This window comes from Tiliqua scincoides, chromosome 5, assembly GCF_035046505.1.
Source record: "Tiliqua scincoides isolate rTilSci1 chromosome 5, rTilSci1.hap2, whole genome shotgun sequence".
NCBI classification, from domain to species: domain Eukaryota; kingdom Metazoa; phylum Chordata; class Lepidosauria; order Squamata; family Scincidae; genus Tiliqua; species Tiliqua scincoides.
This window is the reverse complement of record NC_089825.1, coordinates 79,974,403-79,993,574: the sequence shown is the minus strand read 5'-3', so window position 1 is coordinate 79,993,574 and position 19,172 is coordinate 79,974,403. Positions and strand designations below refer to the sequence as shown.

Below are 19,172 nucleotides of genomic sequence, written 5' to 3'. Positions count from 1 at the left end.
TGTTTGCCTTAAAAAAATCATAGTCCATTAAAATGGATTCTGCCTTTCAGTATAAGCAGTGGAAACCAGGTGCTCAGGAAATTACATGGTTCAAAGCATTGCAGCTATTACTGTAGTAGGGGCAGCAGCTTCCACAGAAGAAACCAGGCAAGGGTTTGGGGGTTCAAGGGGAGAGAATCTCATTATGATCCCCATGGAGCCTGAATTGGGCTTGAATTAACTGAGCTAAAATTTCAACTGATTTGGAAAATAACTTGGCTTGCTAAGTGCACTTCTGAATTTAAGCATGAGTTTGCGTCCTGAGAACACTTCTGTACTGCAGCGAGTCATGGACTCTCCGCTCACAACAGGAGAGGAAACTGAACGCTTTCCACATGCGCTGCCTCCAACGCATTCTCAGCATCACCTGGCAGGACAAAGTTCCAAACAACACAGTCCTGGAACGTGCTGGAATCCCTAGCATGTATTCACTGCTGAAACATTGGCTCGGTCATGTTGTGAGAATGGATGATGGCCAGATCCCAAAGGATCTCCTCTATGGAGAACTCGTGCAAGGAAAGCGCCCTACAGGTAGACCACAGCTGCGATACAAGGACATCTGCAAGAGGGATCTGAAGGCCTTAGGGATGGACCTCAACAAGTGGGAAACCCTGGCCTCTGAGCGGCCCGCTTGGAGGCAGGCTGTGCAGCATGGCCTTTCCCAGTTTGAAGAGACACTTTGCCAGCAGTCTGAGGCAAAGAGGCAAAGAAGGAAGGCCCATAGCCAGGGAGACAGACCAGGGACAGACTGCACTTGCTCCTGGTGTGGAAGGGATTGTCACTCCCGGATTGGCCTTTTCAGCCACACTAGACGCTGTGCCAGAACCACCTTTCAGAGCGCGATACCATAGTCTTTCAAGACTGAAGGTTGCCAATACTATGTATGTTATCCATCACTAGCTCCAAAGGCATGGCTGTGTTAGTCTGCTGCAGCAAAAACAACCAAGGTCCAAATCCTAACCAACTTTCCAGCACTGGCATAGCTGTGCCAATGGGAATTGTGTTGCATCCTGCAGTGGGGTGGCACTCACAGAGGTCTCTCAAAGGAAGGGAGACCTTCCTGTTCCCTTACCTCCGGGCTGCATTACCCTATGTCAGTGCTGGAAAGTGGGTTAGGATTGCAGCCCAAGAATCTTGTAGCACCTTAATGGCTTACAAATTCCATTAGTGACTTCAGTTCAACCTCTGGTGTTATAGACCCGCTGTTAAGAAGCTCACCCAAAGAGTCTGAGAAGTGCTCTATTTCTCCAAGAGAGATCAGGAAATCCTTCAGGTTTACGGTTCCATTGCCTAGGAGGGAGAGACAGGATAAGAAGATCCAACTGCGAAATAGGAAAAGAGGGCCACAAAAAAGCTCTGAAGCCTGGGGAAGTTGGATTGCTGAGGAACAAGGCCTTGTCTACTCCTGGAGCAGGCAGATGTTGATGGCCAGGACATATTCAGCAGTCAATTTCTCCCCTAAACTTGTGGTTTCTTGTTGATAAACAGCTCACCTTACCCATCTGCCTGGAGGAGAACAGCCCAAACTTTGGTTCCTTCCAGTAGGGTCACAATGATGTAATTGTCTAGCACAGCTATCTCCAAACTGAAGACTGCTGCGCATTGCGAACAGCCTCCCCAGCATGACCAGAGCTGACTGTTCCATCGAGAAGACTTCCACTGTAGCTACGGATTGCCCCATGCTCACTCCACCTCATCACATCTGCCAGGAAATCCTGGAGCAGCGCTGGTTAGGGCAGCAGAACGCGGAAGCAGCAGGGTGGAGCAAACGTGGGGGATCGGCAATGGCAATGGAAGCCCCCTGGAACGGTTAGCTCCCTTCACGCAGGGAAGGGATTGGCAAGGGCACCGGATCTGGCCCACAAGCTGGAGTCCAGATTGCCCTAGTCTAGCACAACCATTTGCTCATCCTGCTATAATTGCACCGTAATTTCTCCATCGTGATGGTGACTGAGCATGCAACATCAAAACACATTCTCAGTCTCTCCTTGTCAATCACCACTTACTGTCCATGTGGCTGGCATGCATAACTTCATCCAACTCTTCAGGTTTCAGATAGATGCCCAGACTTTGCAGAGTGGACTCCAGTTCATTCAGATTCAGGCGGCTGCCGTCCATTGCAGTAATGATGGTGATGGCACGCTGCAAGGCTGGAGGACCCCAAGATTTTTTAAAAAATGTTTAATTTCAATCTACTGTAAATGCCGGAGACCAGCATACTTGTACAGGTACCAAAATATCTGTTAGTATGCTGCAGCAAAATCAACAGAGTTGGTGGCATTTTTAAGACTACTAAATATCTTACGGCACAAGCTTTCATGGGCCAGAACCCACATTGTCAGATGCATGTACAAGTGGTGAGATCTGAAAAAATATACCTAGGGCAGGGGTGTCAAACATAAGGCCCACAAGCTGGATGTGGCCCCTGGAAGTTCTTTTTCAGCTCTCAGGCTCTCCCAGCCCAACCTGGTGTCACTGCTGAAAGGAAGGTTCACATGATAACTGGGCTCTCCCGTATCTTGAAAATATGAACTAGATTTGCATATTTTCTCTTCTGCCATTTGCAGCTAATGAGTTCATGAGGAAAAAACTGCTTATTTCTGGTCATGACTTGCTTAATGACATCACTTCCTGTTTAATGACATCATTTCCAGTCCTCAGCAAGCATAATGAATTGTATTCAGCCCACTCTATGAAACGAGTTTATACCCCTGAACTAGGGTTTCTAAAGTGCAAGGTTCTCTACACAGTGTGAACCACCTGTAACCTAAGGTTGCAATCCCTATACACACCTACTTAGAAGTAAGTCTCACTGAACTCAAGACATGCAAAGAATTGTGCTGTTAATAACACTGGATGTCGAGAGGCAACCATTGACAAAATGGCAGCCTATCACAATTGAGAAGCCAATTATCTTGTCTTGTCCATGCAGGGGAAGGATGGTGAGGCTGCAGCTCATCCCTCTCTTCCACACTTCTCTCTTTAGTTTACTATTAATTACCTTACTGAAGTCCTGCATCATATCAGCAGAAGTAGTTATTTTCTGTGCCTACCCCCCCTTACTCTACCCCCCCTTTCAGTCTTGTTTTCTATTATAGACTTTCATGGCCTGCGGAAAACAAGAAAGGAGACAACAGAGAAGAGGCAAGAGGTTAAAAAAAAAGGAGATGTAGGATGGCAAGAGAATCCGTGAAGAGGTTAAAGAGCAAGTAGTAAAGGAAGAAGAAGTTTGGGTTGAATGGTGTCCAGGTTTACATATCACGTCAACAGGGGACCTCTGATATACTTAAGTTCGTTTCAAGAAAACTAAGGCTCTAGTCTAGGTCAATGTGAACTTACATTCCACTTCATTGAATTCCTCTGTTTCACCCAATGCTAGTAAGAAGTCTTGAAAATCGATTTTGCCATTCTCTAAAAACATACATTGTTTTATTTAAAAGACAGTTCTGGGACACAGAAATAACACTGCATGAAATCCAGTTTCCTTCTTGCTTTGTGTAGCAAAAACCAATATCTAATGGCTAAGTAATGCTGAAAAGGGGAACATAGTACTATTTGTTTTAAAATCTTCCCCCCTCCCCAACTCATTGTATGTAGTAAGCAGATGATCTGATTCATTTGGTTGTGGTGAAGCTCGTGTAAAAGCTTTATTTGGTGTCCAAAAAGGAGATGGCCTAACTTGCACTTATCTGCTTCAGCCATCTTTATGACTTCTTTATCTCTCACATCCTCATACTCAGGCCAGGAATCCTGAGTATTGCTCAGATTGCTCAATAAAAAATAGGCAGTGAAATAACAGAGTTGTCTAGCAAAAAAGGCCTTCGGAGTAAGGGCCAAAGAATGTTTTAGCAGCACCACTTTGTGTACTGGTCACATCGGGCCATTAGCAAATTCTACCTACTTGACCAGGGCTGAGGAAAGTCCCTGGGGTGGGCTAGATTTCCTGCTTCAGGACTAGCCAAGGAGAAAAGTGCCTCTGTCTCTCCTTGAAGAATTCAAGAGTGTACGGGAAGCATGACCAGAGTCAGCCTACGACCCCGTCACCTGAGATGGCTTGCCAAATGCTGATGCCCTTAGCTAATGAGATGCCAGCCTCTGCTGCTCTCACTCTCCAATGTTCTAGCTCAGTCATCTCCTCCTCACCAAATTTCCTCTTCCTCTCTGTCCCCCTCTTCCTTTTCTAAACCTCCTCTACTAATGAATCTGATGTTGCATGCTCAGTCTCCATTAGGATTAGTAGGCAAGTAGCAGACAGAGATGGGTGACCCCCGCATTCTGCTGGCTGAAGCAACCACTTCAGTTGGCTTAGTGAAACAGCAGTGACAAACTTCCTCTTCCCCGTGCCCAGGGGGTGGCTTTGTGTATGGGGGGATGGCATCTCATGGGAGGGGGCACCACTGCGGACCTTTGCTCCCTGAGGCTCCCAATGGGGCTGGAAACTATACTTCCTGTTTCCTGGAAGTATAGTTTAAGACCCTGGGGAAGCCTCAGAACACTTCCCCGGTCAGTCCTGGAGTCACACGAGGATCCGTTGTGATCCACATAGCTTAAGAGGCAGGTTTTCCTGTGCAGAATCTGATGGCTTAGCTTTTTAATTTTTAGCATGGTTCAGCCTTAGGCAGTGCCTGTATAGTAATGGCTATGCAACAGGGAAAGGCTAATAAAGCAGAAAGGACAACCATCAAACTTACTCACCATCAGTTTTGGCTGACTTGACTACCTCGTTGAAAGTTGTACTTGGTAAGTGCACACCCATACCATCCAGTGTTTCCTCCAGCTGTGGAATGGTCATCTTCTTGTTTTTGATGTTTTCAACAACTTTCATGGCATCCTGCAGGGCTGAAGAGTGCAAATTGGGAGAAAGGCAAGTGGGCTGCCATTACTCTCTAGTCCCCTTATCCATTCCACCAAACCTGTTTCTCTGGGATGGGTCATAACCAGGGCTGGGTATATGAGCCAATTCAGGAGGATCACAGGAAACGCACAGAATGCAATTGTTAGGCATTAAATACAGTTCTCGGATAATCCCTATTTCTTTTTTTAAAAGCACGTTTCTAGTCCGTATGGCTACAAAGATAGGAAATACAAAGGACATTTGAGAGGACTGGCATTCATGTTTACTATTCTGAGCACATCTTGATAAATCTCCCTCAAGGAAATGCAGAAGTCTTAAGAAGCAGTTTGAAAGACACTTATCCCCGAAAATGTTTTCTTGAAACTCAGTTTCCTTGAAAAAGAGTTTTGAAAACTGAGCTGTCGTTCATCCCTTCTCTTGCTCAACACCCACAAAACCTGGCTTTAAAAAGTATATGGGCAATACTTGCCCCCCCCCCCATCAGTACCCAGAGAAGTTAATATTTCCAGTGATCGGTAACAGCACTCCAATATCTGTCAACTCCTCCCCTTGACTAGTACAATTAGAATGTATGCAAAAATAGTAAAAAAATCACAGAGTTGTGCAAAATCATGTAAATGTGCTCCAGTTGCATAATTTATAAGGCTGCAGAATCCAACTTACTTTAGCACAGAATTTTCTTTTTTTCCTTTTAGCATGGAGTACACACAGCTTTGCGTATAGCTCTACAGCAGCACACATTCTTTGCATGGCTCCTGCAGAAAGTTCTTCTACTAGATTCCATTCCTGCACCAGCATTTGCAGCTGAATGATCTCAGGTTTGAAGGCTGGAAAGGGCCCTTTGCCCAAGACTTTGGGGAACTCTTCCTATCATTTTTAATGCTTACCTTTATATTCAGAAAAGCATGGGGCTTTAGACAAAATCTTCATGACTTCAGTCCCATTCAGCTTCCCAGATTCTTCCATGGATGTGAGAGAGGGATAGGGAATGAGAAGTGATCATATTGAAAAATGTCATTGGGTTGACAGTATTTATAAGAAAGAACTCTTTAATTATTATACAACAGCTCACAGCTTTCAAATCTTATGATTACTTTTAATTACTCTACCTTTCTTAAGATACATGAGGACTTCCAGCAGCCCCCTCCAAAAGGTTAAACATTAAACAATGCACAGAAAAATCCCTATAATGAAACAATTACCACGGCTTTGAGATAACAGTCAGCCCAAGCCTACCTCCTGGGCCTGATCCGACACCCGTTCCACCCTCCTGCTCAGAACCACCCCTGGTGGGCCACTGTAGGAAACAGAATTGGACTAATTGGCCTTTAGCCTGGGGAAAGAAGTGCTTTTATTATGATCTTATGCAGAGGGTGGTGATCCTCAACCAACATTGTTTCCATACATCAGTTTATACTGATAAAGAAGTAAGGAGTTTATTTCTTGAAGTGTAACTGAAACACACATGATGGGTAGTGTAGTGATTCTTGAAGCCAACTTTATTATTAAGCAAAAAGCATCTGGAGGAGCAGAGGACTGGAGGAAGGAAGAGGTCACCTGACCCTTTCCTTTGTTCCTGCCAAATTGATTCCCCCAGCTGCTTTTCTCCCTGATGAAAAGATAAAGAAATTCAGATTTCAGCTTCGCAAGACATCTTTTAGTTTAAAAAAACTGCCTATGACCTGTAGTTTGGTTCTCTGTCACCCAGTTTTGAACATATGGTTATGCACCTGGTATCATTAATTCAAATCAGAAGCTACTACTGAGAAGCTACTACTATTGGATTTGCTTGCACTTAATTCTTGGTACTGCAACTTTGGGTTTGCATTTTTTTCTTGGACATAAGCATTGGCACCTGCAGCCCAAGTATTTGTTAATTTATTTAAATAATTTATATCCCAGGATGGTGTAGTGGTTTGGAGGTGGACTTGGACCCAGAAGATCCAGGTTCAAACCCCCCCCCCCCCCAGCCATGAAGCTTCCTGGGAGATCTTGGGTCAGTCACTTTCTCTCAGCCTCGCCTACCTTACAGGGTTGTTGTGAGGACAAAAAAAGGGGAGCCCCTGTGTACACCCCCCCCAGCTCTCTGGAGGAAGGGTGGTCTAAAAATGTGAATAATAAATAAAATAAATAATAATAAATAAAATAAATAATAATATTTTGCCTTTCTCCCAGAAAGGGCAGTCAAGGAGGCAATGAAGTGTTCTTTGTCAAGGAACAAATCTGCCGTATTTTTTGCTCTATAAGACGCACTTTTCCCCCCCAAAAAAGTGGGGGGGAAAGTGTGTACGTCTTATGGAGCAAATACTGCAAAAAAAAAAAAACCAAAACACTCCGCCCCTGGCCCCGTCCCCTGCCCGCTCTGCTCGGCTTCCCAGGAAAGCGGGGGTGGGATGGCAGGCTCGCTGAGAAAGCCCACGTGTCTACTCAGAAGTAAGTCTCAGAGTCACTGGGGCTCACTCCCAGGAAAGCGTGGGTGGGATGGCAGTCTTGCTGAGCAAGCCCCTAGAGCAGGGGTGCTCATTATGTCGATCCTCGAGCTACCAGTCCATCTCCAGGCGAAATGAGTCAATCGCGGGCTTCTCTCCTGTCCACGCATCCCTAGGAGTGAGCTCCTGGCAGGCTTGTGAGCCCAGGGAGCGAGCCTAGGGAGTGAGTCCAGGGAGCCCAGGGACTGAGACGGGCTCCTCCCCGGGAGAGGAGGCGCTGGCAGGCTTTTCTCCCGTCCACTCATCCCTGGGAGTGAGCCCCATTGGCTCTACTGGGGCTGACTTACCTTTCCCCTGCTTTTGCACTGCTATGTATGGAGATCTGCACCCTCCCCCCCACTTCCATCTGTTGGTTCTGTGTGCAAGGGGTTTTGCACTGGTCTTGCTGTGATGCCTATACAGAGATCTTACCTGCCCCACACTTTTCCCCTGCTTTTGCACTGGTATGTATGGAGATCTGCACCCCCCCCCTTCCATCTGTTGGTTCTGCGTGCAAGGGGTTTTGCACTGGTCTTGCTGTGATGCCTATACAGAGATCTTACCTGCCCCACACTTTTCCCCTGCTTTTGCACTGGTATGTATGGAGATCTGCACCCCCCCCTTCCATCTGTTGGTTCTGCGTGCAAGGGGTTTTGCACTGGTCTTGCTGTGATGCCTATACAGAGATCTTACCTGCCCCACACCTTTCCCCTGTTTTTGCACTGGTCTGTATAGAGATCTGCTCCCCCCCCCCTTGTATTGGAATCCAGGAAGATCTGGTGAGGAGGTAGATGTGGTGTCAGCAGTGGCCCCTTTAAAGGTAAGGCCTGGGCATCCAGCAGAGTGTGCTGCACAGCTGCAGCCACTGGAAGGCAATAGGGCCCTCAGGGATATAAGGAGTACCAGAGGCAGAAAGGGTTTGTGGGTTTTGAAGGAGTGCAGGTTGGAGGTAGGGGAGGAGACTGACTGGGTTTATTGAATTTGGAATCTGACTGTGGATTGTGACTGGACTTGGATACCCTGATGGATTTAACTGACCTACCTGGAACCTGACCTGGGACTGTAATTTGGCTTATTGGCTCTGGACTCTGATTTGGTAACTCTGAATGATGGGACTGATTTACTTGGCATCTGTGGACTGGAACTGGACTCACTTTTGCTTGCTGCACTGGTGAGTTGCACAAGGGGGACTGATCAGCCTTAAGCGGGCACGAGGCCCAGTGGATTGGAATTTGGCAGAACATCATTGTAGCAGAAAGATAATGTGATCCCCTATTTGTGTGCACCTGCTTTTGTGAGCTTCATAAATTCTTACTCTAGCAATGATGAGTTCTTGGTGTTTCCAGAAAACTAGAGTGCTCAAACCTTTAAGTCTCTCCATTTGTTAATGACCGTGATAATGGTTCTTAATGCCACTGTTGACTGCTGTTCACTTTACATGGTTCAAATGTTATTCTGTTATAGTTTATTAAATATTTTATTACACTATTTGGTTCAGAATATTTTTTTCCTTGTTTTTCTCCTCTAAAAACTAGGTGCGTCTTATGGTCAGGTGCGTCTTATGGAGCGAAAAATACGGTAGTTCCTCTTTGCATAGCCCTACCCTTCTATTTGCATAGTCCTACGCTTAATTCAATTTCTTAGTCTTACTACTACAGTTGGAACATAAATAAGACGTAAAATACTAGGAACTAGCTTTCAGATAGAGAGCTAGACAAATACAATGATCCATCATATCTTTCTTTTGTTAATGAGGATATTAGCTACTTGGGATAGAAAAATGATTTTTTTTTTTAAGGAATGAATGAAAGAAAACCTTACCATCAACGGAAGCAGATGCTAGAGCTATCTGAAGTTCTTCTGCCGACATGGTGATGCCCAAGTCTTTCAGGGCATATGGCAGCTCTTCCTTTTTAACCTTCTCTCTGCAGATCTTGTTGAACACATTGAAAGCATCCTGAATAGCTGCAGAAGACAGCAGAACTGAGTCACATTTCCAGAGTGTTTTGTTACACTTATTTCCAGTTTACCATTCTCAATCCTGAAATTACCAGGAGGGAATCTGAACCAGGTTGGTGCTGTGCAGTAAGAATTTCACTGGAGTGTGCTGTAGTCTGGTAAACCGCTGAAGTGAACACAGTGGATGGCAAATGCTGTAATTCACTAGGTGAAGGGACACTAATTGACTGAAAGTGGTGTAGGAAATCATTCTTATCATTTATGGAAGACCTATCCCATGGAGATTGGGGATTAGAAGCAGCGGAGGAGCTCCCATTCATTCTATGGGGCATCACTGACCTTTGCCCCAGGGCGCAGGTCTGGGGAGGTCCACCACTGCTTGGAAGAAGAAATTTGATTGAAAATGCCAGTGGATGCTGGCTGCATGTGAGCAACACACCAACAGAACATCCCAGAAGCAACACTACCCTGGGATACCAATTTGAAAGAGAAAGCTAGTCACCCTTCACCTCCCAGTGTTCTAGACTGCATGTCATGACTCATAAGGAGCACCTATATCTCTGGCTAGGAATACAGGAATATCCCAATGTTTAACTTGAAATTCAGGCAAGTGTTTGGATGTGTTTCAAGCAAATGTCAGCAAAAGCGCAGGAGTTTGCAACTGTGAGCCATCGATCTGATCATTTGCCAAGGCTCAAAATGAATACGCCCATAAAAAGTTCAAACTTCTGTAGGCAAATTACAGAGTTTCATTAAAAGGTTCAAACGAGAAAGAGCCTTTGCAAGCAGTCACTTCTCTCACAAAGCTTCCAATGTTTGAAGGCACGTTCTATCGCATGAGTGCTCCCAGTTGCACTCTGTGGTGGTTCCACCCAAGCCAGAGGCTTATCACCTTGATGGAGAACTCATTTGGAAAGAAATATGTGTCCTAGCCTTTACCCATATGCCATAGAAGCTGCAGGGCCCAATTCAAAACATTTTTGCAGGGGCCCTGCACTCTTGCCCCCACTATACACCAGGATGAATAGCAGCAGCGAGGCACCCAGCAGTGGTATCAACACCAACTGCTTTGGGGTGGGGTGGGGTGGGGTTTCAAGCCAATCAGACCCCGGATGAGTGGAAGGGAGGGCCATCCAGCAGCAATGCTCTGCTCGCCACATTCTCTATGTGACACCTTGACATGAAAGATTTCAGGCTGGAGAGTCAGTTGCAGACCAAGGTGCTAGCTGCTGACACTCCACTCACTGCCCCAGCACCCCCTCGAGGCATGGGGCCCAATTTAGCCAAATTGCCCTAAGGCCAGCTCAGCCCATATGCACTTTCAGCATTTTGATGGGAAACTTAAGAAAGGAAGAACATGCTTCTGTTGCCTTACTTGTGAATTCTGCAAAGGACTGGGTACCGGTTAGACTCATCATAACGTCTTTAAAACCCACTGTCCCATCTCCTGTAAAGAACAGCATGATAGTGAGGTTGAGTGGAAGAAGCTATAGCTTTCTATGATGCAGAATCTGGTTCCTGCAAATATGTCAAAAATTGCTCTTTGTGCCTGGCTTTCCAAGAAGAGAAAGGATTTCAAATTAAATGATCATATTATGATAGTTGGATGTATTCCAGAACCTAGAGAGTTAACAACACTTAGTATTTACACAGAACTTTCTTCAAGGGTTCAACATGCTTCACATACATTATCTCAGAGCCAAACTACATTATCTCAGAGCCAAACTACACGTGACATTAAACCTGTGACATTTACAACATGGGCTTAATATGGAAGTGGATCGTATTTTTATTATCTTTTAAAATTAGCTGGGTAGGGGAGCCAATTTGACCCAGGAGTATGGTGAGGGGGAAGCGGGAAGAAAACCTTCCCCTATTTTTCTTTAGTGCTAAAAAAATCACCTGGAAGCAGCAATTGCCCACCTCCCACAGCAGCTGTCTGCAGCCATCTTGGGTGCAAATCAGCACTTGGTGGGGGGTAATTTTTGGCATAAAAATGACACAAGGAGAAAGCATCAACCCTGCTGTCTCATTTTCAGGCTGAGTCAGCCCCCGCCCCTGGCAGCTAAATTTTAAAGACAAAAGTAGTAAAGAATGACTTCTAGTCTACTTTTGCATTAAGCTGAAAAAGGGTTTAATGTCTCATGTAGCTTGGCCCTCAAGAATCGAGTTAATCAATAACTCGATTAACTCAATAATGTCTGTTGTGGAACAGACATTATTTTTGTTAATTATCCCTACAGGGCAGATTTATGCAGGGCAATGAGAAAAAGCAATAAAGACTTTCAAAATGTGACCTAATAAGTTCATGACAGGTGCGAGATTTGAACTGAGGGCTTCACTGTTCAAGATCCCAGCAAATGACTTCTGAAGCATGGGGAAAAGTAGAGGAGTGTCTTCCATAGTTAAACCAACAGCATGGTTAAGCCTGCCAATCATGGTTAAGCCATGGTCTTCCATGATGAAACCTGCCAACATCCCTGTACAATGTGGAACATCACTTGAATGGTGGCACCCAAACAAGGGCTTGTCAACTCACCTGCAACTGTAATTGAGTTCTGCAACTGCTGAAGCTCCTCTGGTAACAGGTTGATGCCCACGTTAATCAGGGTTTGCTCCAGGTCACCCACATGGACACGGCGGTCTTTCATTTCGCTCATGGCATTGAAAGTATCCTTCAGCACTAACAGGAAGGAAGAGCACACACATTTGGTCACTTTTCCTCTGTGTGGAATTGAGGTTCAAACTACATGTGATACTAAGTTGCATGATCCTCTCACCTGACCAGGTGAAAAGAGCATTGCGAGTGCACAAATAGCTGAAAGGCAGGGCTGGCTTTAAGCCAATTGCTTCCAATTGGACCCTGTGCCTAAGGGCCCCGCAAGCTAGTGTGATCTAGTCTTGTAAAATCCACACAACACATTGCTATGGACATTTTGCATTTGTTTTGTTTTTGTTTCCTAAACAAAAAACAAAATCAATATTTTTACTAAATAATTTCACTGTCATTAAAAGAGGTGGTTTTGTAGCTAGTTACTTTTCAAAGGTAATCTACACATTTTGTCTGTCTACTTGTAGGCTTCATGTATGCAGTTTTACATTAAAATGTGCTTAGATTCATTTGGTCCATTAACTTACATGCACTTTTTAAAGGCACATTTTGATTGCTTTCCGTCTGACCACAGAGATATAAAATCTATAACACATTTTATTTATATCTCTAAGATTGTACAGACCTTGGCTAGGAACTTGGGGCCCCACAAAAAATGTTTCCAGTTGGGCCCTGCAGCTCCTAAGGCTGGTCCTGCTGAAAGGAAGAGGCTAAGGAGACCCCGCCCCTACCCTGCTGCTCCTCCACTCGCCCTCATAGCCCCTGTGGCGGCTTTGCATTCTAAAGCAAGCTATCAAAGGGGAAGGATATCACCCAGCTGAGCCTCATGTGCAGTCTGAGCCTGAGATGTCAAGCACAGAGCTCCTCTGGAACATCACAGATGGCTTGAGATGGAGCACCAAAGAAAAAGGTGCCACAATTCACTGGAGGAAGAAATGCAAATTCTGGCTTGCCCTTACCCATAGTTTCTGGCACCTGTGGTAGGAGAGTAAAAATTCTCATGAATTCTCTGAAATGCACCTTGCCGTTGCCTGCAAAGCAAAATGCCACAAGAGCAAAAGAAAAGGTGCTGTCATGTCTGAGCCATACCATTCTGGACCGCGGACTGCAGTTCGTGCAGTCCCTTTGAGTAAAGGACATGCTTCTCATTTGTTCAGACCTACCCGGGTCAGAAGAGCTGTGCTCTTCTCACCTGACTGGACAGTGTGCAACTTGAGACACTGTCAGCTCAGAAGGCCATCAGGCATGCTCTAGGTTAACGTGGCCCACTCCATCTTTTGTCAGCTACACCTCGATCCCCAAAGATACAGTTAAGGCCAGGGTGTCAAACATAAGGCCCAGAGGCCAGACACAGTCCCTGAAAGGTCTTTATCTGGCCCCTGTGATAATCAGGCTCTCCCAGCAACACCATCAGTTGCTCTCAAATGCTGGGATGTGACGTGACAAATCGGCAGATGCGGCACTGCTGAAAGGGAAGAGCTCAATTCTCATGCAGTCCACCCTTTCAGCAGTACCACTGCTGCTGAGGTGTAACTGCTGAAAGGGTGGCCTGCATAATAATTGGGTGCTTCCAGCACTGACTTCTCAGCAGCACTGCTTCTGCCAAGACACTGTGGAGGAGAGACGGAAGGAGGTCTTAGAAGGCAAGGAATGGTATAGAGGAAGAGACAGACCAAGGGCCTAATCCTATTACCAGCATTGATGCAGCTGCAATGCAGCCTTGAGGTAAGGGAACAAACGTTCACTTACTTTGAAGACGCATTCATGACCTGCCCCCTCACTGCAGGATGCAATGTGCACTCCATTGGCACAGCTGCATCAGTACTGGAAAGGAGTGGGCCCCAAGAGGGGTGAAAATGGGAGAAGTTGCCAAAGCGCTGGAGAACTCTATCACAAGAGCCATCCTTTCACCAACACTGCTTCTGTTGAGGTGTCACTCTGCAGAGCATCTCTCAGCCGCTGATGCCTCGGCCGAAGCAGCACTGCTAAAAGGGTTTGCACATTTTCTCTTCTGTCATTTGCAGCGAATGAGTTGCTAAGTGAAAAAGAACCTTCTCCTGGTCATTACTTGCTTAATGATTTCACTGCTGGGTCTCAGAGCATGTGCCATGAATGCTATTTGGTCCACTGCATGAAACAGGTTTGAGTTTCATGAATTGAGAGATCTTTCCTTGCCCAAGAGAATCAGATTTGTCTATCATCATCGCCTTCAAAAAAACAAAGTTAATTACTGGAATAAAATCTAGCCATTATGGTGAAAAGCTTGTAAACAGGAGATGCCTAGGCTTCTATTTGGAAAAATGATTAGATAGCCAGGTGTGCTCCCCACCCTAAGCCACATAGTATTCTTACTGTCAACACGGGCTGTCTTCATCACTTCCTGCAGTATGTCTTTGGCCTCTGGAAGATCCATGTCATCCAAGACTAACTCAAGAGCATGGAGATCAAAATGTTCACCCTTGAGCTTGCTTAGGGCCATGCAGGTGAGCTGCAGTTCTATAAAACACACTCCAAAAGTCAAAAAGACACAACAGAACAGCCCCCCATCATGATGTCATGGAGGAGGGCACAAGAGGGGGCTTTGTCCAAACAATTCATCAAGCTGCTTCCTTCCTTTCAGGATTAGACAAACTCATGATACACTGGATTATCAATGGCCATTATACAGAGTATGTAAAAAGTGGAATGCCCAGTTTCATCTTTCAATACCAGATCTTTCAATGCCAGACAACTAACAGGAGGTAGCTGTCTTCACCATCTGTTCTGAATAGCCATTGCTGGAGATATACAGCACTGGGCTAACACGAATCTTTGGTCTAATTCAGAACATCTGAACATGTTCTTATGTTCAGAGCCCCAGTTCTTCAGCAAAACCTTTAGTGAATCATCTTTCCTGAGGCAGGGCCAGGGGATACATTGTCCCCCACTGTGCTTTCCCACACCATCTCTGCTGATAGGGGGTGACTGCGTTTCCTTGCTTGCTTGCCAAATGCTGTGAAATGGCCCATCTGCCCGTACTTCGTAGGGCTCCAAAATCGAGACATTTTTGGAGGCAAGGGCCGTGCATGCGCTGGGGAGGGGGGATGAAAGCATAAGTGCAGGGAGTGCCACACTGCTCCTTGACATCACCCAGCCCTTAGAGCCACCTGGCAATGGAACTGGCTATTGCCACTTGACCATGTGACCATCTTCCCAGTACCTATTTGTCAAGTTACCCTTGAGTTAACCCTGTCAAGTTTTTTCCTTTTGGGTGCTTGATTGCTGGGGTTAGAAAGAAGTGTTGCCCAGTACAGACAGTTCAGATAATTTTGATTTCTATTTTAAGAAAGTACAACTGGTAATTTACCATCTTGTAGCTGTAAATTCTCCAGTCAGGTTTGCATGCTCAGAACTCAGATAGGCCTTTGCTCACCTGGAGTTAAAACAAACGTCATAGTATGGGTCACCCCCCTCAGGAAGTCCTTCAGATTCACCTTGCCATTTTCTGAAAGGGGAGGAAGGACATTGAAGTATTGTGTGAATAAGACAAATCACTTTATGTGTATTGCACTTTCCCCTGCGCTCACAAAATTGCACTTGAGCGGCTTTAAATATAGAAAATACAGTATATTGCAAACTCAAAAATGGCATATACAGACGATCCTCACTACCCACAGATTTGCTTATCTGTGGGGAACAGGAAAGCCACTTACCTTGCACCATTTGTGGTCTATTCCCGGCTACCTGTGCCATTCTAAAGCTATCCGTGGCATCTGCAGCCATTCCAAAGCTACTCTTGGCCATTCTGAACTAACCATGCCATTCTGAAGGTTTTCGTGCCAATTTGATTTTAATTTTAATTTGATTTTTCTCCTAACCCCATTGACCCCATAGGATCAGTGATTCTGCATCCACAGTTTCAGTATCCACTGGTTTTTCCAGGAAAATTACCCCTGCAGATACCAAGAATTGACTGTAGCTTAGGAATCTGGATATTAACTAGTTTTGTTTAAAAATGTTTATCCTGAGTTTTCTATCCTGGTTAGAGAGGCGTTTGGTGGCTAACAACACAAAATGTTAAAACAAAAATGAAATCTCAAAAATACAACGAAGTGCAGTAATTTTGAGGTTCCAGAAACATATCAGAGAGCAACAAATAAATTATACCAAACCAGCACCAAATTTAAGATTAAGAGGGGAAGGTCAACTGAAACAAAAAGGTCTAAGGAGGGCGCCAAAACTAAATTAGCAAGGGTGTCAACCTCAACTCTTCAGGGATAGAGCTCCACATTCTGGATGCCACCACAGAGAAATTCCTTTTACATGTTGCTGCTAGATGCACTACTGTTGGCAGAGAAACACATAAAAGGGCCATTCCGGAAGATTTCAGGTAGTTTCGTGTGGGAAGAAGCAGTCATTCAAGTACTCTAAGCGCTAAGTCATTTCAGATAGTAAAAGTTAAAACCAGCACTTGGAATTGCACTTGGACACATACCAGCTACCAATGCAAGTGGAACAGCGCAGGAGTCATGTGCCCCACTCTCATGCAGGATTAAATACTAAAAAAACCTATTCGGAAGGTCAAGTGAAAGTTTCCTAGGTTGAATTTTGATCAGTCAAGCAGTTCTTTAAAGGTACAGAGTTTCAGCCCATAGTAACGGCAAAGGAGGCAACCCTTGCAGGTCAAAAATTAGTTTGCCTTATTCACAGTTTAATGGAAGCATTACATGAAAGGTGTTTTATCCAAGCCAACATCCAAATATGACATGGCACTACACCACTCCTGCCAGTCACAGAAGAAAACTCACCATCAATGCTGCAGAAGGCCAAAGCCTCGGATACCTCATCTGAGGGCAAATTGATGTTGAAGTTCTTCATAACCACCTTCAACTCTTCCACGCCAATCATGTTGTTTTCTAACTTGCTGAGGATGCTAAAACCATCAAGCAAGTCTGCAGTGGTGGGGAGGCAGTGGGGAAGGGAAGGAATTAGCTCCACTGGACATTGAAGGGAAGCCTCAAATGGGCAATTACATACATCAGAAGACATATCTCTTCATTTATTAGTACTAGCAGTAATCACAGACTACAATAATAACTATAACATACTGCTGTCCACAAAGTAAAAACAGCAGTTCACAAAACAGTTTACAGAGCTAAATAAATGTCCCCCTGTCCCCCCAAATATGCAAAAAAACAAACACATTAGCAACGAGCTATTGGAAAACATGCCAAACTGGGGTGAAGGGAGAGAGTTGCTCTCCTTCCCCCCACTAAATATAAGAGGACACAGCTTTAGAAAGTGCCTCTTTGCCCAGTTGGCTGGGACAACTATGATTCTATACCACACAGATGGCTCAATTGTCTGGTCTGTACTTTTCTGAGCACCTATGAAGATTTCCATTGTGAAGGAAATCAACTTCTGTTTCTTTAAAAAAAATTGAACAGACTGTACACTTGCACACAAAATACTTTCCCCCTCTGATAGGAAACGGCCTCTCTAGGGACACGATGATGATTTGGGAAAATAGCAGCTACACTGCTTGCTGATGAAACTTACTCCCCCCCCCCCCACTATACTCTGTACTCCTGTAAATGAAATTACTACTAATAATATTACTATTATTGTTAAATAAATCATATAAATATTAAACAGTAATAACACGGTTGCATATTAGTGATATTAAATAGTAAAGACTACTTAAATATAAGAAAGATATTGTAAAATTCTGCAAAGACATCACTATTACTCTCTTGTTCAAAGCCAACGAACACCTGTAGCACTACACCTCTGGAAGTTTTCACCACTTGAAGAAATAGAGAGTACATAGAAGGGTAAATGGAGGGCAATATGGGGCACAGCACCTAGCAGTTAGCGACTGGAAACCCATTGCCTGCTCTTTGCTTCCCCCTCTTTACTGGATAATTTGGAATTGGACTGGAGAGGGATAGTCTTCGCTGCCACCACCAAAAATTAGAAAGCCCAGACAGAAGGGGGCTACCTTGACAAAGTCTCCCTCTCAGAGGGTTCCCACTGGAGGGTCCCCTTAAAACAATCAGTAGTGGAATGTGAGTGATATGGAAGGTGGGATAACCCGCCTCTGAGACCAGGCAGGTATAAAAATAAAAGTCTATTAATGGTTGGCAACCTTCAGTCTCGAAAGACTATGGTATAAGCCTACAGCACCCGGTATTCCCAGGCGGTCTCCCATCCAAGTACTAACCAGGCCTGACCCTGCTTAGCTTCCAAGATCAGACGAGATTGGGCATGTGCAGGGTAACAGTTGCTGTCAAAAGTCTATTGAAAGATTGAAAAATTAAGCTAATAGAAAGGAAAATGCAAGTGATCAAGGCACCAATCAGCTAGGAAAAAGAGGGAAAGGGAGCAGCAAAGGTTGGCAAAGATGCTAAAAGTAATGAAAAAATAAAACAAAAACCCAACACAAATAACTGACTATCCTCCCTGGTCTGCTTAGGCTACTGTATGGTCCTGGCATTCACACAGTCAGCAAGGTCTGCAGGAAAGCCCCCCCCCCCCCGAAACATCAGATGTTTCAAACATAGGCAAATGCACAAAGGGGTGTGCGTGACCCCACTTTTTATAACCTGTGCATATTAACCATGTTTCACCATGTTTCACTTGTTGGGTGCTGCGGGATGTCACCTGTACTCCTGAGCTCCCTGCTCTTGAGAATTGGGTGAGCTGCACAGTCCAATTAACTGGCTCAAAGCTACGTACTTTGTTTGCCAGTTTGGGGGGGGGGGGGGAGAAGATGCTTAACAATAAACACTAAAAAGAATAATAACTACTGCTGGTTGCCTCAGCAACCTTTTCAGGATGCGGAGGCATTACAGCCACCTCTGGGGTGTGAGACAGGTGAAAAATAGACAAAGAATAAGATCAGGAGATTTCATTGCAGTATACAACTGCAAAAATTAAGACAGAAAACTCCAGGATCACAAATTAAGTAATAATGACTTGCTCCCCCAGAGTGGAGCTCAGTTATAAAATAGCTGTTTCCCTTACCTGCTGATGTTCTAAATTTTGGGTTCCTTGTCAAAGTCCTTATGAAGTCATTGAATTTAGTCTGCCCAGCTTCTGCAAATTAAACCAGAGAGGAGAGCAATTAAAAACAGCATTCTAAATTATTTTGAATAGGTTACATAAATATCTACATTACCCTCAACAGAGGTCTCTTTTTGAGATTCAATATCTCAAAGTGTGAGCTATGTTACAAGTTAAAAAACAAAATTTACCCCTC

The 19,172-nt window shown here is 44.8% G+C and overlaps 1 pseudogene; it reads right to left on the bottom strand.

Annotated features, from left to right (window-relative positions):
• Positions 1–18,085: 18,085 nt before the first annotated feature.
• LOC136654679 (5S ribosomal RNA) lies at positions 18,086–18,205 on the bottom strand (annotated as a pseudogene).
• Between the last annotated feature and the right edge of the window lie 967 nt (positions 18,206–19,172).